General features: G+C 36.4%; 1 protein-coding gene across 3 annotated transcripts in view; it reads left to right on the top strand.

The window, feature by feature from the left end:
- The window catches only part of LOC105679791 (zinc finger protein 608-like), a 138,025-nt gene that overhangs the window by 6,425 nt on the left and 105,234 nt on the right, over positions 1-26,366 (top strand). For 2 of the 3 annotated variants that reach the window (XM_012380044.2, XM_067361116.1), the window contains exon 2: positions 24,523-24,666. The gene's annotated coding sequence lies outside the window, so the exon portion shown is untranslated. Of the gene's footprint in view, positions 1-24,522; positions 24,673-26,366 lie in introns of all 3 variants that reach the window. The other variant, XM_067361117.1, reaches the window with a different exon arrangement.

Here is a 26,366-nt window from a genome sequence, read left to right on the forward strand (position 1 = left end):
TTTACGACCTGTCCATTGAGAATCTGAGAATTTCCAGGCACGAAGCGCGATTTCGTATGTTTAGTCACTCCGCGTACAAGTACAGCTCATATATGGCGTATGTGAGAGTACTAATACAAGGTGGCCATAAATTCGCTCAATTGCTTCGTGCATCGAGACTCTTCGTGGTGGTTGACTCTCCGACTTCCACACCTGTAATATTATACCGAATGTACTAAGGGAAAATTTTTGACACGTGACAGAATGCATAACTGTTGCAATTTAATATTGTCAGTTGTAATAATATAGCCTTCAAGAATTGCCAGCAAACGGCGTTTGCAAGTCAAAGTATTCGTATTCATTTGCAGTTATCACATTCAGTGTCGCGACGCAACATTATCATAAAATAACTACTCGATGTTGCGGTCGAGTTAATTTTAATGTAAACTGAGTGTGGTCTGAATTAATATTTGAGTTGGGCCTCCGATTTAGCACAATGCCGTGCGCTCGACTGCTCATCAAAATTGCTGGGAATGCATCGTTAGAATGCTTATAATTATACTATAATTAATGGAAGCTGATATGCTGCTGCGCAGTTTATTATAGATATTACGTGACATTGCGCTACGCGACATATCATGATATCATGCGGCTAATTGTTTAGATTAATTAGAACGCTGATGCATAATTTGGTTCGCGGAATTACTCAGCATGTATATCCGTCAAAATTTAAATAAATAAATATATATATATATAAATATATATATATATATATATATATATATATATATATATATATGTGTGTGTATGTATGTGTATCTTATCGATTGCGTCGTGATGTCGTGAGAATAACGTAGTCCTAGTTAACGACATTACCATATAATTTAAATTAACAAAATTATCAAAACGAATCAACAAATTAACTTAAAATCACAAATTAAAATTATAAATTTACATTACATAAAATTCGTGAAATTGGAGTACACGCATTATACAATAATAACATAGATTATTTTTTGTTTATCATACAATTTAATTCATTTTCACAAATTAAATTATCATTAATTTGGTTACGTACAAGTTTTGCGAAGTTTGACATTATATTAATATAAAAAAAAGATATTGCGTTTTGACAAGGTTGAATATTAATAAGTTTCTTTGGTGCAGACTGAACACATGACGAAACGAACTTGATAATATGAAACTTGTTTTTTTTTTTTTTTTGTTTACTCAAGGTGTAATAGTTTCAACACAAAAAAATTTATCTTCTTGACGTTAATTAATAGTCATAAGTTAGTTTTACAAATCTTATAATTTGTCGTAATATAAAACCACCTTCTATTCGCCCTCGTACTTTCTCCACACAAAATCTATGGAATTGCCTGGTCATTGCTCGTAAAATGCGCATCGCGATTACGTAAGTTTTCTCTCAACTGCGTTTCACTCCCGTGAACACGATGCTCCTAGTAATTATCAGCTCCCGTATTCCACGAGGACCGATTTAATAAAAGTTTCCTCCGACTCGTTTCGCATCGACGTCTGCCTGCTGTGAGACACGGAGGAGTTCCTTAAGAATGCCATAGAGACTTGAGTTGATTTTACACGGTTTATTTTCGACGATCATTTATTTGAAAGAAGAATACGTTGTATGAGCATTATTTTAAAACGAAAAGATGATTTCACACAAAAATGACGTCGTACACTGTTACTTCAATTAAAGATTTGAATTATCATGAATGTTACAATTGCCTCGTTCGGAATTGATTTTTCGTCAGGATAACTATTTATTATTTTTATTCCTTTTGAATAACTAGTATATAGTATGCGCATATTGTGTGCACTGCGCAAATTCCGATTGAATGAAAACTCGTTAAATCTGGTGCATTTACTTTGGTCGATTCGGGCGGAATAATCATCAAGGGCGAGCCGCGTAAATTCGCCTTTAGCTGAGTTTCATTTTTTCATTAAGCTAAGTGACTCTCTTTCCCTCTTTTTCTGACGCGCGATATACTCGCAGCAATCCCTTTAAGTGCTCGATTCGATCCACCTCGTGATGGTCCTTACGTCGCCCTGGCATCAAGAATGGCGTGCGATGAAAAAGCAATTGAGCTGATGCTTAATAAATCGAGAGCCTCCTTCGCACCGATAATGCTCTCCGTTCTGATTTTATTTCGTTTTCTTTTTTTTTCCGTTTGTTCAACAAACCATGATTGCGTTTCTTTGTTTTTTTCTGTCTTTGTTTCTTTTTTCGCCTGTGTTTGACTCATTATCTCGCGGCTCTTGCGTAAAATTTATTTACAAAATATCAAAATAATGCTTAATATATTTTCAGCAATGTAACGGTAATAAAATACGTCGGACGTGCGAGAATGTTTATTTCACCAATTTTTAACGGAGGCAATCGAAATATAAAAACGATATACAACGGTGAATTGATGACGTAGCAGTGCAAACTTCTTGGTCTTTCGAGTTTCTTTATATTTATTTCGAATTCTTCTATATGAATATGTATTACTTTCTTTACATAATTTATATTATTCACTTCATTCGGATTATTTTGATTATTTAAGTATAAACTGAAATAATTCTAAATTTTGAGTGACACATAGGACGATCTTATTTTTTTGGTGAAATTTGAAACAGTACTTTGCCCTTCTCAACTCGCAATTGTTCATGATGGTACGTCACGGGCATGCTTGGAAGGCCAGAGAGATAGGCGTGAGTTATGCGTGCATGCATACCTTCGCGCTGATACTCGCACATATATCACGTGTGGGCAGCATTATATCGGAATTAATCCAGACGTCTTTATCTTATTATTTTATATTTCTATATCTTTATTATTATTATCTTTCTATGAAAAAAATCTATATGTGTAAAACTGTAGTTTTTCTTATGTTTATTAAGTTTGTAATGTGCACATTTATTTCGAATTATGCTTTGTGCATTGACTTTTATGTATTTTACTTTTTAACACAAGCGTTATTATTACAGAAAATTTTGGGACAAAATTATTGAACTTTGAACAATTTGGAATATTTACGATTTATAAAATTTTATACTCGTGTTATATGCAATGATAAAACGCTCTAACTCGCTATCATTAATATTTATGACTACGGCTTTCCACAAATTTCGCATATTCATAATTTTACGTCTCTAACCGCACACTGCATATTTATAGACGCGTATCTGCTACCATATACCAATTTGGATGATTAAAATCATTGCCCCCAATTCTGCTGAAGCATAAACATGTCATTCATTTAACTATTCGGCGCGAACAGAAAATATTTTATTTGAACGCATAAATAACTCAGGTGAAAAATCAAAGATAAAAATAATATCGTTTATCGAAACAAGCTTTAATACAATATAGGATAAATTTATTTTGTGCACTTAATCAAAATATTATTTACAATATATAAATTATAGATTACTTATAATTTTATATTTTCAACTGAATGTGAATACGTTAATCAGAACTTTCGTATAATAAATTAATCCTGTTTATGCTCTTCTTTAGTTACAAAGCGATAAAGAAGCGAATCTTCCGGCGTAAAATTTTACAAGTAATTAAACTAAAAGATTGTCGATAAAAATCTTTCCGCTTTATTGACATCGCGCACGATAGAGAGAACTCTTTGATAAAGAATGAAAAGATTTTCTCTTTGATATTATCACTCCCATTAGTGCACGCATTAATGCAGGTGTAAAAGTGCGCGCGCGGAGAGTGATGCGATTTCGATTAATTAAGTTGATTAAGGCTAAACGGGACGAGACAGGCAACCCGGAAGTGACAAGTGCATATGTACGGTTGCCACGATACAATCGGTCATTGTCGGAGACATAATGACGTCGAATGAACCAAAACGTTTCTCGCGCTGAGTAATTAGCATTTCTCGTCATCGTCGTCGTCGTTGTCGTTGTCGTCGTCGTCGTCGTCGTCGTCGTCGTCGTCGTTGTCGTTGTCGTTGTCGTTGTCGTCCTCGTCCTCGTCCTCGTTGTCGTCCTCGTTGTCGACGTCGTTAACGAGGCAATAAAGCACTCAAAGGCATTTTGAAGTGACGCCAATGTTTCGCGAAACGATATTCTGGCTGTGGTGTTACTCGTGTCGTGAACTTCTGCGTGTTTTCAATGTTAAAGCGTTAACGCGAAAAAAATTATTGACACTCGCGATTTCCCTCAAGGCTACGGATGTCTGTGGCAGTTGTAGTATGGGTCTGGCGCATTTGAGATACCGGAGCCAACATATTGTAATCCCAAAGAGCCAATAATGACATTCACATTTATGAGAATAAAATTAAGATTTATTAATTAATTTGTATTTGCCGTAAAAAGAGAAACATGAGATTACCGTTGCATTAGTATTTGAAATATTAATTACATTAATAGCAATCGAATATTTTTAATTATAAAATTACATTTACATGATTTATATTTACGAAATGTAATATACGCGGATTGTAAAATATGCAAAATGATTTCATTACAATAAATGGTATTGTGTTTTGTAATAGCATAATTTGCAAGAGGATATATGCTAAATAAGTTTATATAAATTTTGAAAATAACGAGTGGAGTGTATCTGGAAGAATTTTTTCATCATCTATTTCGCGCTTGATCGTAATGTATGATTATTTAATGCAACTTTACGTTACACGAAGAAATTGAAATCCATTCGACACGGATGAGTAAACATAGCTTCGCGATCGATATTGCTTGCGGTATTTTGAATGCCGACGGTGTTATGATGAGAATCGTGTTAGTTGTAAAGTGTGCACCAGACTATAAAATCGCGTCTATGTGACCGTCTACGCGATGTTTACTATGTAGAGGACACAAGATAGATAGTTTTTATCGTGGTCACTTTACAGTGGCATACGTATATACGCGTCACATTAAATTCGTTTAGTCCATGCTTAAATAACTCGACGAGACTCGTGAGAAACAAGTATTGTCATTATTGCACAAAGTATCGAGATAACGTCGCAATCAGTCTTATCGAAGTAGTTCAGTAATCAGGCTATTTCGTAATTCCAATATCGAGATATTGAATCACTCAATGGACAATTGATAAATCGCGAAACGTGTTGATCTTCGCTGAGAATTTTTCATGAAAAAGAAATCCTGCATGCGATAAAGATATCACTGCCACATTTTTTTTTGTTTTCCACGCCGGACACCCTGTACATCGTCGATCTTTACGTCGGCACTGACACATTTAACGGTGATGGAGCGATTGCATTGTGTTCGTGGCTGTGATGAAATCGTGTTCCTTTCCTGTCTTTTTTTCACGTAATTGGGCATCATTCGTTACGGACAACAAAACTTTGTCTCTATTGTCAAACATCATGGCGAACGTTTTGGGGCATGTAAGCGGTTACAGTAAAGCTCTAAGAGTTATTGCGCTCTTTTCAATTTGACATATGTGTGATCGAAGAAACAGTGATAGATCTTTTAACAAATTGCCTATTCAGTTAATAATAAGGTTGAAATATCACGGTGTGAAACTTGATATCACATCTCCATATTGTATCAGGTAACCAACAATGTCGTGCGGTTTTACTGATAATAAACTTGGCAAAGAACCGTATGAACCTTCATTGGTAACCTGATATTATTTGTTGCATGAAAAAGTTATGAAACTTATTTATTTAATCAAAATTATCTATAAATTTAATCATCGTTAATTTTGTATCTTTAAAAGAGCATTATTATGTAAAAAGATCTTTAATTAGATGACATGTGTGTTTTATTCATATAAAAGCGTGTTATTATTTAAATCAGCACGCCGCGAGAAATTTTAATGATTATTATTGATCGTAATATGTAAATGATGCAATTTTCAAATTAGCACAGATTGCGGAATAGACTAATTAAGTGTTCCATCAGAGCAAACTTCAATGAATTTTCAAAATCCACAAATATGCAAAATTATATTACATTTCATCATTCAATTTGCATGAACGTATAATAATGAGCTTATTGAATGTCTGTTATAAATACCTGCTAGGTAACTTTTTGCGATACTTATTTCTGTTCACATAACTATATGCTTGTGACTACGCTGTTTATCGTATACAGACTTTGCTCGTTGCGCTAATTGTCGGCAAATTATGCGACGATAATAATCATGAACTGTTCCGATAAACGTACCGAAGTTTGATAATTACGAGTGCGTTTCGTGCCTCGAGGATCCGTTCGCCCGCTCGCTTCGATCAATTATTCCGAATTCAATTATATCGAAAAAGCAAGCCCAGCTGTCTACTCTCATGTTCACGCAACGTAATTACGCGTTGCATCCGCGCGATTTTTTGCGTGATTCCGTGATATCTCGCATTAGCTGCGCCGCACAAAGTACACTTTATGTAATCTCACATTACAAACATCTCAAATTTGAGACACAGTCAAGTCTCACATCTGTAAATATTTAAGTTTAACAAGATAGCTCGGTACATTTTACATGTCAAACATAACAAATTGCAACATTTTCGTAAAAAGTACCTTTTAATTTAATACAGTAGTTTTAGTTTTCATAAATTTTTCTAAAACTGTGCACTAAAATTTCTTAGCTGTATTGTTATTGAATTTTGTGGATTTTGCAAAATCACGAGCTACATACGTCACTTTCTTTCGAGTAATGCGGACATATTGTCGGCATTTTATTATGACAGTAACGTCGATTTCATAGTATTGATATTTGATCTCGATGCAACAATCGGGCAAACGCCAGTCGAACGAGTGTTCAGTCTGTAACGTTCAACGGACCAATGCCAATAATTACGACGTGACGCGTATGATACCGTATATATAATTGGACGAAGCCGTGGACGAAGCCGGTAAATACTGACACTGTTGCGAAACGACTACACAGTCGTAATTCGTGCTGAGACGTGATATATGCCAATGTAAATTGCAAATGTCTTACAAGCCGCACGTGCAGACGTTTATTGCGTTTATATACGCTGTGTCTTAGAAATCGTGCATTACTTTCCCACAAATGCAAATGCTTAAATGCAATAAACGTATGAATTATTTGCTAAAATGTCGATCGAAATTTAATTTTAGCATTTTATACGTAAACTTCGTTTCTCAAAACATTATTTTTATTCCGAAAAATTTATGAAGTTATACATTTTATATAAATACATAGGATTCTATAATTTTATTGATTGACAAAGCCTATATTTCTTTTTTAATCTAAAAAAGAAAAATATGCAATTTGAGCAGTTTAAGAGAAAGAGAACACCCGACTATAATATAGGAGAAAAAAAATTGCAGCCAAGTTTTTACGCCGATCATATTACGAACGTAAGGGTCACTATACGTAGAGAAAAGGGTTTAGTCCTGGCGTTACTGGCCATTGTATCGAGAATACGAAGAGCATTTATATTGGCAATTTGCTCGACACAACGTATCTTTTTTTTCCCTTCCTTTGTTGTTTCTATTTATTTATTCTTTGTGAAAACCTTTGACGCATTATGCGTTTTTATCTATAAAAATTTTATTTGCCTGGCGTAGCTATCATGATGCCCTTTATTACATTTTGCTAGTGTGTATAAAGCCTAACACTATCATTTCATGCAAATTTATAAATTAGAGAGTTTTTGACATTATTTTTAATAGTTCTATAGTTTCTCTGATAGATGCAGTAAATTGTTGTTCTACCCACATTAAAGTAAAGAAAATGACGAGGTTTAGCAATTATAATTATCAAAATAAAGCTAAAACACAGTTTCCACGAAACGATACGTCAGCTTCATATTTCCTTAGCTTATATTTTATACATGGATAATACAAATATAGATGTTAGATAACTAGATATTAAAAAATTGAATAAATAAAGCTTAAAATTTAGAGAAATTAAAATTCTGGTAGTTACTTTTTACAAACTCTTACAAAGTGTTTTATCATAAAAATTATTCGTAAGATTTATCGTAAAATTTCGAGAAAAAAGATATGAATTTTGCGTGCGATAAACACTAAATTGGGCCGGATATCTTGTTCCGGGAAGTTTTTTCTCATTATATGCTCATTATATGCTACTTATCGATAACGAGAAAGAGGCAATTATAATGAGTTGTTATATTTTAATTAATGCGTTTGATATATAAGGTAGGGACGTTATTGTAGTCATTGATTAAATACGTGTCTTTAAATACTTGATCATAAAACGATCAGATTTAATGACGATAACCTCGTAATCGATAAAGAAAAGGATGTTTTCTATTGCTTTAATGGCAGAGAATTATTATTGCTGTTTGTATTGATGGCTTCCGACAGTCTGATGTTGAAATGATGACTGCTTGACAAAAAATTAAATAAAGAGGAAAGTTTATTACCTATTTTTAGATACAAGTTTTAATATTAAGAAATCTTTATTTTAATTTTGAGAATTTTAATTTCTCATAAGTATTGCGATACACCGATTGTATCTTTTGCCTTACGTAACGCTCATAAGCCAATCAATGTCGCAAAAAAAAAGCAGATAAAAAACCGGTTTGCATGAACGAATTACTATACGATATTCGCTTGAATGAATACGTTATTCGGAATTAAAAGCGAAAAATTCATCGGAAATTACAACTCAATATAACATAGAGGTCCAATCTATACTTAACGATCTTCTGACTCGAGTAAATCTACAAGTGGGGTCGTGACCGTTATATATTTTGATCTCTGTCGAGATTACACCAAACATCGGCTCCCTCGAATCTTGTCGCCCTTCCAGCGGCAGATTTGGATATTTGCAAATTTACATATCCCCAGAGAAAGTTAAAATTTGCACTTTCATGATATTCATATTTTAGATAGCTTTCAAAAATTAGTATTTATTTTATACATAATTTCATTTATTGACAAAAACAAAGACGAGGAAACTGGAAAAAGACACATTTTTCTCTTCACATATAACACCAGACATATTTATAAAGTAGTTATTTTACATTTTATTATAAGATACCTCTCTTAATATATTCTTCAAGAGAAAGTACAGAAATAGAAGTATCGAAGATAACGGAAATAATTATAAATCTTTTTCTTTCGTTCACTTCTTCTCTTATAATTAAACTCATATGAATTACGGAGAAAGCAACACAAGCTGAAATATAAAAAACTTTTTTTTTATCCTTTTGGGACGAAGAATAAACTCGAATCTGTTCCGTTGTAGTTTTTATTCCTTATTATCGCCGGGACAAAAAGGAAACATAAATACGGTCAAATAGGATACACGGATCTTTTGTATTTTTGTGCCGCCTATTATTATTATTTACCCAACACAGTTCTTTTACTTTGAAAAGAAAATATTGACGATTGCCCGTATATTTACCTGAGGTTCAACACAGCTCCCTTCCTAGCTCCCTTCCTAGGTCAAATTCTAGCCGAGGGTCAGTGGCGTCAGTGACGTCAGTGGCCACAGCCTCACGAGGCACTTAAAGTACCGAGGCGAACGTTTTCTCTAATTCAATTTGAAAAGCTTCCTGGAGCGCGTCCAAAAGACATTCCGTATTCATGCTGGCGGAATAGCACTCGTAACTCATAACGGTACAGTCGCGATTTCCGAACGAACCGCTGCACTGCGTCGCGTCATGTTCCACTCATAGAGGTTTAGTACTGTGTTCTCGATACGATACGTTTTTATCAGCAGCATGAAGACCGTACATTATTCCACGTGCGGGTGAAGAGAGATCGAACATTAATATTAATCTGACGACGGGAGGACAACTTTGCATGTTATAATATATTGATGTCGAGTGAAAATGGGAGCAATGCGGCGAAACAGTTTATATCTTGTGTTTATTATCTTTATTTTTATTATTATTATCCGGGAATGTTGGTGGAAAGAGCTTGGTTCGATGTCAATATTGCATGCGCACTTTTAGTAGCTTTTTGGAAACTGTAAAGAAAAAGGTTATTAGCTATTATTAACAGACAGCGTAAAATTGTTTATTCTGGGAGATTTTTTTTTTTTCTTTATATGAATTCACAATATTTTTTTTTTTTTGCTATTGAACGCTTAAATATTTTTATTTAATAAAATTGATTCTAAAAAGATTAAATAATTCATACCGGTGTGAATTTAATCATAATATCATTTATAAAAGTTCTAAATTTATAATTGCCTATTGAGTCGCGAATTGAATCGAATACTAATGGATATTTTAATATTTATATCATATTTTGTTTTTTCCGTTTCATGTAGTTATTGTATTTTTATGCATACATATTGTATTGTGTTTTTATACTCGTCACAATTTACGGAACCAGAGAGGACTAAATTTTTTGAAATTTTTTGAAAACGTTATTTTAAAGTAAATTTTATCTCTCCTGGAATTTTCAAAGTTAACCGTGCATTCACCCTGAAATGACAAGAATGACACTATTTTAGCATCTATATTTAAATAACTACATTTTCTACAATGAAATATGTATCATCAATTATATAATTTAAATTTAATCATTTGTATTATCACAAATAAAGTGCTATTTTTGTCATTTTGGCTTGAATATATGATTAAATAACTAGAGAATTAACTTTACATTTTCTAATTTGTTTCTCTAAACAGTTCTGGAAATATTTAGAGATATGTACATTAAAAATACATTTAAAAATACATTCTTTTAAAGAATTCAGATGTTTAAAAAGCCAAAATACCATATTTATATAATACAAACACATTTACTGAACGTTAAGAGATTATGCAATATCAAATAATCGCAGATTTTTATTTTAAATCCCAAGCACATGCATTTGAAGAATTGATTTAATTATTTTGAGCAGTGTATATATTGTGTATTACAACACATTTCAAAATCCTTTTTCGAAACTGACACATAAAATCCTTAAAAGGACTAGAATAAGTGAAAATTTACTGCGCGAGCAATGCTCACACAAACTAGGATTCGTACTCCCATGCTTTCATGCCCGGCTGTACCGCGGATGAGAGAGAACCACGGAAGAGAATCCGGCGTGGAACGAATTGTCCCGTGCTTTGGGATGTCGACGCATCCCACTCGGCGTATACAACGCGATGGACGCGCGTCGCAACGCGTTGGTCCACGTTCTCGGGTATCGGGCTCGTCGCTCAGCCGGCGGCGACACGTTCTCGTCACGCGGATGACGAGTGACGAACGCGCTATTGCGGGGAATCGTCGGCCAATATTTTCCCCGGGTCGTCGGGAACGCTGGGTCTACGGGCGAACACAAAATGGCTGCCGGCAGGAGCGATCGACCGTGAGTGAGCACGAGCGAGCGAGCGAGAAAACCTCGTTTCTCCCTTTCTCCGTGTCTCACTCTTTTCTTCTTATGCCCTCACTCACTCATTCAACTCACTCACACACCGACACAAGCGCGTGTAACACGTACATCCACGCGCGGGCGCACAATTTTCTCTCTCTCTTTCCGCATTTATAACTTAGCTATTCATGGGCATTGATTCTCTAACATCAATACCGGGATTTGTATTTCATCGTTAATTAGTTTTTGACCGTATCCTTTAGATTTTTATAACATCAATTTTCATTATGCACTTGGCGCTTGAGGGAAGACGGCATAAAATAAATAGTCGTTTTTGCTCTCACTCTCTTTTTCTTTGTTATCGGTTTTTTTTTTTTTCCTTTTTTCGTTCAACCAACATTCGTCCTGCTTTGAATTAAAATACCGCATCTTTCGCGCTCCTCCTTTCTTTCTCGGATCTTTTTCTCGCTGCGGCTCCAAAGCCGGTGCCGTCTTTCTCTCTCACGCTTTAACGATCGCGTTTCCCTCCAACTCGCCGGTGCTTCTCATCCAAGTTCCTCCGACGACGTCGCACTTTGTTCCTCTTCCTTCAACAACGTCGCGCTCCATCTCGCTTTCTACAACCATTCTCCCCCGTTCTCTTTCAGCTATAATATCGTTCTTCATTCCTCGCCTTTGCAACAACGTCGCTGTCTATTCTTTATTCATTCCGACGTCGCTCTTCCTTCTTGGGCGACAATGTTGTTCGCTGTTTCTCACTCTCGCGGTGAGAGTACAATCACGCGTCCCTATCGCACGTTATACGAGAACGATTGATGTTTGCACGCTGTCCTCTCATCGGCGAGACATTACATCGTTCTCGCTACACTCGCACTCTAGCTTCATCGAATGCGACGGAGAGGGGCGTGCGTTTTATCCCTATTGCGCTCGTTGCAACAGTATTCTTCGTCACTTTTTCCATCATATAATGCAGCTTACTCTTTTTCGGTTTTTCCTCGCTCCTCCAACTCTCTCTTTCTCTTTCTTTTTCTTTCGATTTATCGGATTAAGCGCATGAGGCACCTGTTTTTTTTTGTGTCTCTATCTATCCGACAAAGAGCATTCCATGTTATCGCAGTCGCTCCTATTATAAACACGTAATGTTATCAACTTGCTCGCACTCTGTCGCCGCAATGCGATAGGATTCTCTCCTTTTATCTTTGTATGTTCTTTTTTTTTATCATCCACCGCATCTCTTTTTTTTTTTTAACGAGAAGCAGTGTCATGCTCACTTTTATTGCAGACGCACATAGTATCGACACTTGCTCGTTCTCTCTCTATCCTATATCACTTTTCTCTCTCCCCCCCCCCTTTGTTCTGTCTGCTCAAGATGCAGAAGATGGAAATACATAAATGGAAAAGCACAATTACAGATGCAATAGCGATGACGACTACTTGACGACCGCGAGCAGTTTACTGCTGGTTTACTTCGCTACATATGTACGCACGCATGCACGCAACACACACATCGTGGCAACGCGATTCAAATATAGGCGTCGGCAATGTCAGCGACACACGCACGTCGTCGTTGCGGCTTGCGTTACGGCCCGCGACGACCGCATGCACACTAATTGTGCGGCGTACCGGAGCTGAGTTACATTGTCTCGTATTATGTATATACGATATTGCCCGGATTCGTACGAGCAGCCGGAGGCGTACGAGCCATTGGCGTATGTGCTTATATGCTGTGCGCTAATAGCTTGATTCGATATCAGGACGGTGGTGTTCCATACTGATTGCGCATGTTAAAGAAAAGCTTATTACTTGATAGATTATATCGGGCTTTTTAGAAAATTTATTTGCATAAAAAGAACAGTTTTATTCTAGCAGTCGTTCAGCTTGTTCTCGTTATCGTAACACAAGTTGGCTATCCGATCTCTCAATGATTTTTTTCACGCTACTCCAATCAACGCAGATAATGCTGGCGTTCGTGCTGCCGAGTTGTCTGCATTATCCGCGGCTCGTAAAGCTGATTAACGACTCGTTCGCATCGGATGTGTCTTAATTCTTCTCCAGGTGTCGCGCACGCGCACCGTAAAGTATCCTGCGTGACGGGAGTAGTGAGATTATCAACCGACTGCGACCAGGTATGCAAAACACCTATGTCGGATAATATACGCGTATGCATATGTTAGATACAAAATGTATTCGCTGTTGTTACTTCAGGCAAATTTCACACCGCTGACACGTTTACGCGTCAAAGACGCGGAAACGTTTTCTCGTTGATCTGATAATTGATTCTGTAAATCTTGTGAAATGTACATTTCATTTTTGTTTGATCGATTCGTTTAAAGCTACATAGCATTCGAGAAACACTTCACTCATATGTTTCGCACATTTGTATAAGGATTAAGTCAATATTGTTTATATAACTGTATCCCATATAGTCTGGTTTGTAAAGAATTTAAAAAAGATGCTAATGATAAAAGATTATAAATGATCATTAAAGAAACATTAGAAGAATTTGAAATTTCTTCTTAATAGCTTAAAAATTTATTCGTAGCTTAAAAATTTATATGAAATCTGTATGGAAGTATACGGAATATACGGAAGTATACGGAAAGTGCACGAGGTTATCAGAAAGGAAGAGACTTGGATTAAAAATTAAAAAAAAATTTACATTAAAATGTAGATTACCACCGCGTAGATTTTTGCAACTAGATGTGCAGTTTTGTTGGCTGTAACCTATTATCGCGCTTTTAACGTCCATTTTGTCGGTCTATACATCACGCGCGTCCATGCGTAACAAAGAGATTAATTGATTTTCGTTTATAAAAGAGTAAAAGCCTGTTGTAGTCGACTTGAGAGAAATTTCTCTGGAGAAGTTGAGTAATAGCCTTATTATATTTGCAGAGCAAATTTCACTAACATTAAGACTATATATTTAAAATATTTTTTAACTGTATTTAAAAGAAATCTTTTCACGTTTCTTTATTGTATATTTAGTTTTATTTAACGGTTTTCATAAAAGGTAAAAAAAATTTGGAATTTGATTGCCATATTTATCAATCGGTTTACTCTTATTCCATGTTGAAAGCCGATTTTCATAAAGATTAATAAATGCAAAATAAATTCAGAAACGGTTGCATTAGTGCTGTATATTGCGCTAAATAAAGATTATAATATTAGCTGTAAAGATTAGAATAGACTTTTGTGATTAATCCGCGAGGTTTTAAGCTCTGTGGTAACCTAGTATCGCACGTTCCACGCGCGTTTATGCCGCTTATCGACGCGTCACAAAGGGGTTAATTGATTCCCCATGTAAAAAGTTAAAAGCCCGGCGCGCAATTAACCCGGCCGAAATAATTGGTTGAAAAATTTCGACGTTGGATAAAGGCTTGACTGTATTTGCAGAGCGGTATATGTTACCGTTTTATAGAATACCCAAGCGCATTGGGCAAAGCATTTGCAATTTTTTGTATGCACATGCACATGAAAAGAAAAGGGAAAAAATTTGGAATACAATTTATCGATACTAAATATTTCGATTTTATATTTTTTGTTATACAAATTCTTATCAAAATATTGTACAATTTTGAAGTTTTATCGCAATACATTTTTTTCAAATTTTTTGTCAATTTTTCAAAAAATATTTGACGCCATTTTTTTATGTAACACAATATTAATATTTAGTGGTGCTGTGACGTATTGTAAACCATTTATTTTCGACTGTATTATTATTATTATTATCATTAGCAATATAGCGATGCTGAAAAGCAATGAATGTTTTAACGCCATCAAGTGTCGACGCTCGAAATAATTACTATCGGACGAGTAAGTGTCGATATCCTGAATTTCAGCATTCTCACGTAGAGACATTTGTTCGTGTACGTTACGGATCAAAGCTTACAGTTCACAGAAGCGTGGTGCAAGTATGTGGAGAGAGCAATAGGCAGACAGGCAACCAAGCGGGCAGGCAAGCGGGCAGGCAAGCGGGCAGGCAAGCAGGCGGGCGGGCAAGCGGGTAGGCAGGCAAGCCGGCAGGCAGGCAGGCAGCTCGTCGTCGTATTATTGTTCGCCCACGGGCCGATAGACTGCCAGAGCACTCGGCAGTCAAGTCAGGCAGTCACCTGCCTATTAGAGAACCGGGGAGATTCCTGAGTGCCTTGTAGTACGCGCTCCTTACTACATCGCTGGCTCGTTCTCCTCTCTCACTTCTCTCGCCCGTCTTCCCTTCTAGTTCCTCGCTGCGCTCTCGCTATCACTCCGACTAGCGTCCGCCGGGAGTACCGCACCACCGACATCATCGTGTCGCATCGCGTCGCATCGCACAGCTTTGCTGTTTCACACGCCGTAGCGGGCTTTGTAGCCGGCGGACTGTCGCGTGTACTTTACGCCCGACTCGTACGTGTACGCACTCTGTTCACCAAGCGTATACATATATATATATGTGTATATATATATGTACATTTGCGCGCGAGTTCACGAGTCTGGCTCGTAAAAGCGCCGCCGATGCGCGGGAGGCGTCGCTGTCAAAGGCGCTCGTTTTATTTACGAGGCAGGAACTCGTTACGTCCGCGGCGTAACACACGTTCCGCTCGCGTACCAGACTCTGAATAAACTGCAGGCCCTCCATTGCTCTCATTTCCGTATACTTTTTACTTTGAAGACTAGACGATCCTACGGGAATCCCGCTTTGATTACAATACAAGTCTTTTCCTAATTTGACATTGATTTTTTTAGTAATATATTTATGTTTTGAAGAAGGAAAAAGAGTGAAAAGAAAATAAGAAATGTGACGCAGGTGTTTTATTGTCCACATGATAATCCACTTGGTTAACAATGTGCACTCGGCGATCGATAACTTTATACGTTAAGATTTTATGCACGCAAATCAGATTATAAATAGATTCATGAATTTTGATGCAAAATAGGACTATTACGCATTCGTATTCATTATCGCATGGCGTAGCGCAGTGTCATTGTTTTCTTTCTCTATCATTGTTGCATATTGCATCAGCGGATAATTCAGACATTGATGGCATAGATTTATTCACGTCTTTAATAATCGTTAGTGAGGTAAAATGCATTTACTGCAGGCTTGCATGCATATATTCGGCTTTCTCTTGCACATCGCAATTATTCTATGTTTCAGTTATTTATCGGAGAAATTTTGTGTTTCAAATTCAAATCATATATTACATTATCAACTAATTATTTCCAATTCTATTTATTTAAAATACATTTATATCATTTATTTTTATATTAGAATCTGAATTATAACATTTATTTTATTTGTTTTTATATCTAGCAACATTTATATATTTATAACTTTCTATATGACTATATAACTTTATATAAATTTCGACTAAACGTAACATTCACTGTATAAATACGGATTTTAAACATCATTTAGCACAAGGTCTCAAAATGATTTGGATCTTTTCTGAGTGAAAAATGAAAATCGTTGCTCGTGCTTTTGCTTAATCACGCGTGCACCGATTACAATTGTTCGGCCGTGTGCGTACACAATAAACTGTTCAGTCAGTACGAAATCAGATATGTGACCACAAAAGGCAATCAGTGTCGTTGTTACGATGTCACGACGATTGCAAGCGCGACACACGGTCGTTACAATTATAAATAATACCGTATCGAGTCTCTTGCATTCGTTTTGCATCGCAAAGCGACCTGAAATTAACATAACACGATCCAGCATGCGGTCTACAATAAATTTGTCAATTACTACGCATTTGCTTTATTAATATTTGCCATTAATATTCGCACATTGTCCTGCGCATCACCACATGCAGACGACTGATTTAATCAATAACGTTACTCGACAAATTTGTCTCTTTTTTTTCCAGAAACAGATTTGATATGAAGTTAAACGAGTCGTGCCAGCTTTAACATGATAGTATCAAAAATGACATCGGTTATCGAGGATTCTATTTTATTTTCAGTTAAGTCTTCCGCATTATGATACATTTGACATCGCGATATTATATTATCAGTACTTACGACGTTCGATCGCGTATAACTAAAAGCATTGGAGCCCGGCGGAAGTTTTAACATCTCTCCGACGCGAGAGGAGAGGTGCGGCGGAATGGGGGCATGAGAATCCTCATAAAAGAATTTACATTCCATAGCGACGAATAATTGCAGAGATGTCAGACGCGGGCATGGAAGCGCAAAGCAAAATTGAAATAATAAAAATTGCGGCATTTACGCGGCGCAATACCGGGAGGATTTATCGCGATGTTAAAGCGGTGGCATCGATTTTTCCATATAACACGCCGCGCAAGAGAGTTTTTCGATGGCGCGCGCTTTAACGAGCGTGTTTTCGCCCATATACCCGTCATGAAACGTTACAGCCCGGGTTTTATAGCAAAGCAACACGGTGGTTTTCAAAATGGCCGGGTTCACTCGTGTCACCGGCTGTGTGCGGTGGATGCGTCCCCCTCCCGCCCCTCCGCCTGATCGATAACGTGTGTGACAGCGTCGCGTCGACTCTCTCTTTCTCTTTCCCTCTCCCACCCCTCTCTTTCTCTTTCTGGTCCCTCCACGGGGATTAAGGTAAATGGATTCGAAATTAGAGCGCGCGCGATATCGCGTTTTACCGCGCGATTAATTCGATCGCGGTCGTTCAAGCGAACGATTCGATGCCTCGATCTGTTCTGGATTAATTGAATGCCTCTCGAAGTAAAACGTATCTTTTGAAATTTTTATACTATTAACACTTGGATAACTGTACAGTATCATAAAATGTAATTACGAGGAAAATGACCGATACTAACGATACCGGTATTAAAAGAATATTAATGCTATAATCAAGTACTAATTTAATTGTACATAAAAATTAAAAATAGTGTATTAAATGTGTTGTACATAATTAATTTTTTCTTTTGTTACTTTCTGCTCAATTAAAATCGAAGGTAAATTATTTATGTCGAAAATATTCAGTATGGGCGGCGATATTTAAATACTAAGAATACGCCTATCGGCAATTTAATCTGCGTGACTGATCGGAAATAATATTTGACGACTGGAAATCAGTCTCGGTAAATGTTTGTGCAACAGTTTTGTAAGTTTAAATACGACTCATTAAGAGCGTTTGTACAGTATGAGGTGAGCCCAGCTGCTCAAATACAAGTACGATAAGGGACCTGCAATTATTAATGCATACAAAACCCACGCGTACGGCTACGTAAGCGTAAAATAAAATCGTTCGAGTTGTCATTTTTGCCACCGTGAATAAATTATCAATCAAAGCAGATATTTGCTGGAATTTGCGATATCGTCTATCTTTTTGCGAAGAAGATAAATGCATATCTTTCTATATCTGGTATTATAAATAAGTCTTGCATGTCTTTTAGCGAGGAACGCAGATAAGAGTTATCTTTAAATAGTAATTAAGAAATTAATTCAATAGCGTATTATACATACAATAAATATTTTGCAATAAATACGCATCTGTGCGTTCCAGAGAAAATTCTTTTCATCAAAAATATTTTTAAGCAGTGAAATTTATTTAAGCGTGGTATTTTTTTCAAAGTTCTCTTTTGAAAAGCACAAATATGAAAGAAGGAGCCGTTTTTTGCGTTTTTCTTTTGTTACACTAAAATTGATGCCAATAAAAGGTATGAATTTTTTTTATTCACATTGCTTTGTAAATAGCAAGAAATTTATTGGAGTGAGTTGTACATATTAACGAAGGCGACCGTCGTCCTTTTTTCAACGTCGCGGTTTACTGATTGTAAGTTCAAACATTCAAGTGACTTTTGTGCAATGATTTTTAAAAGTGTGAAAACATTTTTTGATATCTAAGAATAAAATAGCTTTTCTCAAACACACGGCAAGTTTTTGTGTGATAGATTGTATTAAATTTATGTTTTACATTTTCCAAATTTTCTATTGTTAAAAAATTTTGTTTCGTGGAAATATGATTTTTTGAAAAGTTTTGATTTATTTGAACAGTTTGACAAAACAATTTAATTTGATATAAAATCAAAATAAAAAAAATATTGTATAATAGTGATTTAGAATTCCAGCTTAGCGTAATGAAACAATACAAGATAATATCAAGTAATGCTATGTTTAATTTGGCATAAGCACTCAAGAATATTTTACGTTTCTTTCTTTTTCTTTTTTTTTATTTTTGCTATCATCGCGCGCGCAAAATAATGCTTCTAGCCGAGCGGAGCGACTGCGCCTAATCGATACTGGTTAATGGCGGACAAGCGAATGGATCGCAATCCCGAGGCGCTCGTTAAGCAATAAGCTGAGAAAACATAATTAAAGGGCGCTTAGAAGAACGAGCGAGCCTGATTTTTCTCGCATACCAACATCATCGAGCCGATCGATTATCGAAACCAACCAAGTGCTCTAAAGTTGCCAACATTGCGCCGAGGCTGACCTGATGAGATATAATCGGTGTGCAAAGAACGGTTCGGAAATATGGACTTTCATAAATTAAAACGTAAAATAAGTCAACTAAAATAATTTATGTTTGCCTGAAATACTTCTGCAAACAGTTATACTCACATATTCTCATAGGAATATATTTGAATTTAAAAGAAATTAAATTTAGAATTTTTATTATTTATGAGTTTTAAAATATATATTTTCTTAGAAATTTTCTTAAATGTTAAAACTTTCATAATTGTACTAATTAAAAATTCTTCCGATAGAAATAAATTCTACATGATTTTATCCAAAGAAATCAGTTGAGATATTTTCGGCGGATAGTTCTGTAAATGTTTTTCAACAACTTCTTTTGGTATTTTAGAATTTGTGCTACACTTGGTCTTGAAGCGAACATTAGAAAGTATAACGGCGGCTCACGTATTATTGTGCGCGCTACACGCGATAATCATAGTAATCGAGTCGAGTTATGCCATGGCACGAAACGCGGCGCGAATCACTTCAAAATTGATTCGGGGAGATAGGCTTTTGCGTGACGCTGTACCTTTCGTCGATCATCACCGACAAGCATCGTCTTTGTGGTTCTGAAGACTTGGGGATATTATTTCAGGTTCTTGTCATACAAAGAGATTCCTCTGAAACAGAACACCCAAATACAATCCTTAGATCTAAAGATAGGGGAAAATATTTAGATAAAATCTCAATGGTTTCAGGAAAAGAAAAGTAATATATATGAAGATAATATACTCGGAATACTCGTTTTTATTGTTCTTAAATAGAAATATATTTTTTAAGCAAAACTGGAGAGCTACTTTTTTTGAGACTAAAATTTTTTGATCTATGAATAGTTTAAATTTTCTCATTTGATATTTATGAATGTTTTTTTGGTTTTATTTTTGTTTTACTGTAACGATGATAAAAAACATCGATAAAGTGAGAAAGAAAAAGTTACATATTACACTAGTATTACCGTAAAAAATCGCGTCATCTACACATATTTAGAGCGGGAACAGCGTAGTTATCGATCGGCGACGGCGCCCTTTAACCGTTCTTTTCACCACGTTGGTGTAAATGCGACAAATCGTCCGTCAAACCAGATTAAATGCCATCGTGTGTACAATCGCGTAAGCGGCCTCCGCATCGAATGTGAAAGCCGAGAATGTGATTCTGTGACGTATCTCGAACCGTCAGGTGCGTGTAAGCGAAGAGTATTTCGATATAACCTCGTTCCTTTACCTTCATATAAAATATCGATTATAAACGTAGAGTATGCGTAAATGGAATTTGTCAATTAATAATATTAATTTTTAGTTTTCAATATTTATAAATAATTTATATATGAATTTTCTCTTTGCTTATTTGTTGATTTCTAAGCATTGTAATTATTGTTTGAATTTTACCTCGCAAAAATCAAAGAAGTAAAGCGAAACAAAGAAAATTGAAACGAAGTATTTTAGAATTCTATTTGTGTGGTCTGTTTCACTATACAGTAGCTACAGTCTTGACAGCAATGTGTGTCGGCGAAGCCGGTCAAAAGATTCGCAGGTTTCACGGTCAGTCATTCATCGTTGTTGGCCGTTGTAAACGAACTTTTGAAAGCCCTCTGAGAATCCCGCCCCACTCGCTTGCCTTTCCGTTCGCAAAGATCCATCGTTCACTGCCGATGAAGTTGCCATCGATTGTCACAACCGAACGATTATTATCCTCGACGCACCGCGTCTGTGTGCCGGACCCGCCACAGCGATCAATTTCACGGGAATCGACATTTTGCCCGCCGTCACATTTCACTCCCGATTTATGACCCCGATCCTTTATTTCAATTCCCGAGATACGTTTGTATTCGATATACATTTAAACTGCCGAACGTGGCAAAAATTATTTCTCAAAATATCTAGCAAAAAGTGACGGATAAAAAAACTTAAAAAATTCTCACTCTATTCAGTCTTGTATAATTTGCCGATTTATATTTATTAAAAGAAAGATATAAATTAAATTTGTTGAAAACTATCTTTAAAAAATTTAATAATTGAAACACTATTTAGTTTTATATTTCCTGCATTGTTGAAATAAGTTACCTGTCAATATTGTTTCAATTTCTGTAGATTCTGACACAATTCAAAAAATACTTTGGAAGTGTCGGAAACATGAGACAATTTTTGTGATATTTGTAGTCGACAAATGCTACACATATTTTCTTTTTTCCGGCGGAAAACTAAAATACTAGGCAAAAATGTGTCGTGAACCGAAGGTTCGGAGAGAAAAATCCGGTCACTGGGGAAATATCTGACAATACTTTCCTGTGCGTGCGAAGTATTAAGTTTATGGAATACAGCCGGAGCCGGTGGTACAAAGGTTTAACTTTTGTCGAAGCGCGGCGTGTTATAAGCTTTGTGTAAAACAGTGCAAAAAGGATTGGAGGCGGGATGCGTGCGACGAGGCGATAGAGCGTGTCGCGGAGAGCAGTTGGGGTCGTAGGCATGCGAGACGAGCAGAAGTTAGGCAAGTTCGGAGACTGCTTTGCGCGCAAGGGGAAATCGCGGCATGAATAATGTATCGTGAATATTGTAACCGGTCTCGGGACAGCTGCTGTCAGTGACCAATTACAGTTGGCTTATAAAACAAATAAATTGATCGATCGAGTGATTGCGCATAAATTAAGAGCGCGTCCTTTGTTCGGTCGAGCTGCTTCTCTAGAAATCGAGCAACGATAATCGTCATTGTCATTGTCATTCTGGATGTCTGATGTCGAGCAGATTGAATCATGTGTCTGGGGAAACATCTCGTTGAAACAGCCAGTTAAATCAGGAGATGTCGTTCAGTTCAATTAAGTCAATTGAGGAGGACGATTAGTTACTCAGGGTTGCCAGGTGACAATTTACGGCAGTCACGTGGAAACGTGCAATTTAAGCAAGCAGTTTGCTGCTGTTTTATTTATAAAGATACAGCTTGCAAATCCAGTTATGTTTATCTACCTATCATAATAACATTACATATCATATAACGTATATTTCATCGATGCGTTGAAAGTCTGCTGTGTATTTACTATTATAAACATTTTCGATTTAGCGAAATTATATATTCTGGCCAAAAATTTCGATATTAAAGGATAGAAATTTATAACTTTAATATTTAAAATAAATATTTGCACACTTGCGAATGAAGAGATCCGGCTTAAAGAGTTAAATAACGCGATTTCGTTCGTTTTTTTCAACAAAAAACGGGCTTCAATGGCGAATCCGCGGGAAAGAAAGGCGCTCCGCAGGCGCAGTCATAACGCGGTCGAGAATAAATGTCTGAGTAACGAGAATCCAATAATGTCGCTCCCATTAAACGTCAAAGGTACGTAATTACTCGGAGGCTTGTTGGAACGTTGCAGCAAAAATCAATCGTTCTCGCGCGCGCAGCTACTGAGAGTAAAGCGGCCGCGTATATGTATATAGGAGAATAGATTAAATTTCTCAAGTGTAGCTCGGTGCGCGCGCGCCGTTAGAGTTCGCACTTTATCCAATATCCATCGATATATGTACTGGTAAGCTTCTATTTATGGAATACTCGTGTGAATAACAAATAATCCATATTTACGAGTACCTTACATATTGATGAGTTTCGCGATTGCCTGCTATGCACGATTTGATTGCAGTCAAGTGTCGCGCTCGCATCGATACGATATTGTGCGATAATAAGCTAGAATTAAAATTGATTCCGGGGACTCTAGATTTCAATGTACATAATGTCAAGCGAAACCTTATACACTGAGCGATACTTATACATTTATAAGCAATAGTGACATCTTTTCAGTTTCTCTTGGCGCGTTTGTAAGCTGTGAAAGGTCAACAGAAAGATTGAAGTAAGGTGAAGTTGAGAACTAACTTGTGTTACGCGAAACATCAATGTTACATTAAGTACTGTCGGAATGAAATTTGCGATTAATTCCCGCTTAGTTATATTATATCATTCTGACGATTATTCAACGTCACGTTTTTGCGAATCGCTTTTATTATTTGATAAATTATATCTGTGCAAGTTACAAGTGCTGATTAAAGTCAAAAGTCAATTATTTCCATTATGTCTAATGAGCGATCTTTAAATAAGACTCGCATTGCGAGTGGAATAAAAAACACGTGATGATCCAAGTCATTATTTATCTGCTTCGCGAATAAATTCGTATATTGAGTATATTGAAGCAAATTTATAAACACTCGCGAGCAATTCACTGATTGATTACGAACTGTATTCCGAATATGGATACAAGTGAGGTTCGCAAACACTTGGCGCGCAATACGTGAGACGCAAACTGGTCGCGACCTGTATTCCCAATTTATCCGTGCTGAAGTTCGCGAACAGCTTGTGGACAACCAACGAGCAGTTACAAAGTTGTTTCCCTGCCTTGTTAATATGTAGAGCTCTCAGTCCAAACTTCAACATCCAGGATTGTGTCGTCAACTTTAACTGCGAAGTTCGAAACATGTATTAATTTCGTGTTTTAGGTATACAATGAAGTTTAATTTTAAACATTTATTTATCTCTTGCCTTACGATTTAATTTGTGACCGCGCACAAGGTTGCTCGGGACAAGCAAAAATATATCAATATTAATGATGCGTTTAATTCACGTACAATGAGTCAGATTCGAGATTTCTTTTGTTTAGTCCGTAATCTATACTCCATGGACACACTTGTGTTTTTCAGTTTTGGCGTGTAATCTGTAGCGCGAGTGTCACTCGTTATTGCAGAGCGAGAGTTAAAGAATCGTATTAAAACTAATTGTTACTTTTAAAGTGAGAAGGAAAATTGGAAACAATAGACGGGCTTGAATTTTCTCGCCGTATTGTTTAGCGATTAAAGATGAAGGGAAGATTTATGCAATTGTCTAAATGCGAATTTTCAATTTTATATTTGCAGGTGAGACATTGGTGAAGATATGAAGCAGTCCTCGGAGAAAAGAGAATGAGGCTTCGTTACTTAAAGATCAGATTCAGGATGTCAAAGGATAGTGCACCATCATTTCCCCAACCGAAGTCAAGGAATTTAAATCGTGATTTTAAGGTGAGGGTAAGTAAATGTTTTTAATTGCAACTTTTTCTGTGATTTGCATACGTATTGCCTACGTATAATGTAGATTGCTGTTTTTTTTTGCCCATTATCGAATATTCTTTTAAAATTTAAAAATATTGTATTATCGATCGATCTTACGAAACATGTTTTTTAAGTAATTGATGATAAGCGTCATAAAAGCGTCAGTAGTTTTTTACTAATTCGCAAACTTTTCTGAAAAAAGATACTGTCTACTCTTATTTAACCAGGAAAGTTTATTAGTACTTTTAAGAGAATCCGTGCTCATTTTATCATGAGAGCGAGATCTCTACAAGCATCTCTTTACGGAAAAAAATTTATAATACCGACATTTCGACATATTTCCTGCCGGCGAATCCGCCGTTAACTCGCTAGACAAAGGAGCGGTTTGAACAAGAAAACCTCGTCGCGATTCGCGGAAGAAGTCGACGCGTTAAAAGTTCTTTTAACGGCCGGGAGCTTCTTTCCCTCTTTTCCGTGCCGTGGTAATTTTCATTCTTCCGACGGTGCACGGTAAGATCTTTAATGGCTTTTACGCGATAGGGAAGTCTTCGTCGGGCGTACCGCGAAAAGAAAGTATTATGAGATAGGGTTGCTAGATGTTCTGTATTTCAGCTCGATTTTGCTGTTCTGACCGGATTCGCCGAGAAATGCGATTTGTTTTGTATTTCCAACTTTTTACATTCAATTAAAGTTTATCGCGGACATGCAAATATTTCTGAAGCACATCGCGTACATCGAAATTACTGCAGTGTTAATTGAACAATATGCTGCTATTGACATTTCAAAAGTTAAAAGTTAATGTATAGGTCTATTAAAATTTCCTACACGAGACGTAAAAAAGTACCGGCTTCCATATGTACTATCTGTCCGCTATCTTTTATTCGCCCTCGGAATTAAATCACAAATAGCTGTTGCATTCGATGAGCAGGATCGATCGTCGAAGAAGAACGATCGCTTCCGAACAATTTATCTCCAGTTATACCGGAGCAAGGTTATTACAAGCAGTCGAGAGCCATTAAGGCGCAAGCAACATCTGGAGTCGCTCCCGTGATTTATATCGGCGCGAGTCGAAGGTCTTCATCGATTTTATCGCGTCGTCGGACATGCAGTTTGCGCGTCGATCGAAATACGCGCTTAGAAAAATTATAATTGCCATGTACAAATCGGGGTCCCTCTCCTCTTCTTTGTCGATAATAAACCATGACACGTGCGTGATAAAATGTCAACGCCGCGGTAACGACATCGATATCAAATATCCGATGCGCGTCCCATAAATCCGCAAATCCCCTCTGCATAAAAAAAATAAAAAGAGAGCTGACGGTTGAATTTATGAACGTTCTCGTTAGCACAACGTGACATCTCCCTTTTTTCGCCTTGTTAACATTCCGATAAGAAGTTTTCGTCAATTTAAAAAAAAATTTCAATTTATGGAAAATTATATCTTGACCCATTCGTTTAATTTTTTGGTTACGATGGAAAAGCGACATTAAAAATTGAAATCGTTTTTTGTGTGTAAAACGAATCTTTTAATTTTTTTAAATGTTTGCAAAATGGTTAGAAATTTTTAACCAATGGATAAAAGCTTTATGTGCAAAATGTGCTGTCAGGATGCCTCGTAATTCGCGAATCAAAATATTATAACATGAAAGTTCTCAAAAAACGAAATAGAA

The sequence above is a fragment of the Linepithema humile genome, chromosome 1, assembly GCF_040581485.1.
Source record: "Linepithema humile isolate Giens D197 chromosome 1, Lhum_UNIL_v1.0, whole genome shotgun sequence".
Lineage (NCBI taxonomy): Eukaryota > Metazoa > Arthropoda > Insecta > Hymenoptera > Formicidae > Linepithema > Linepithema humile.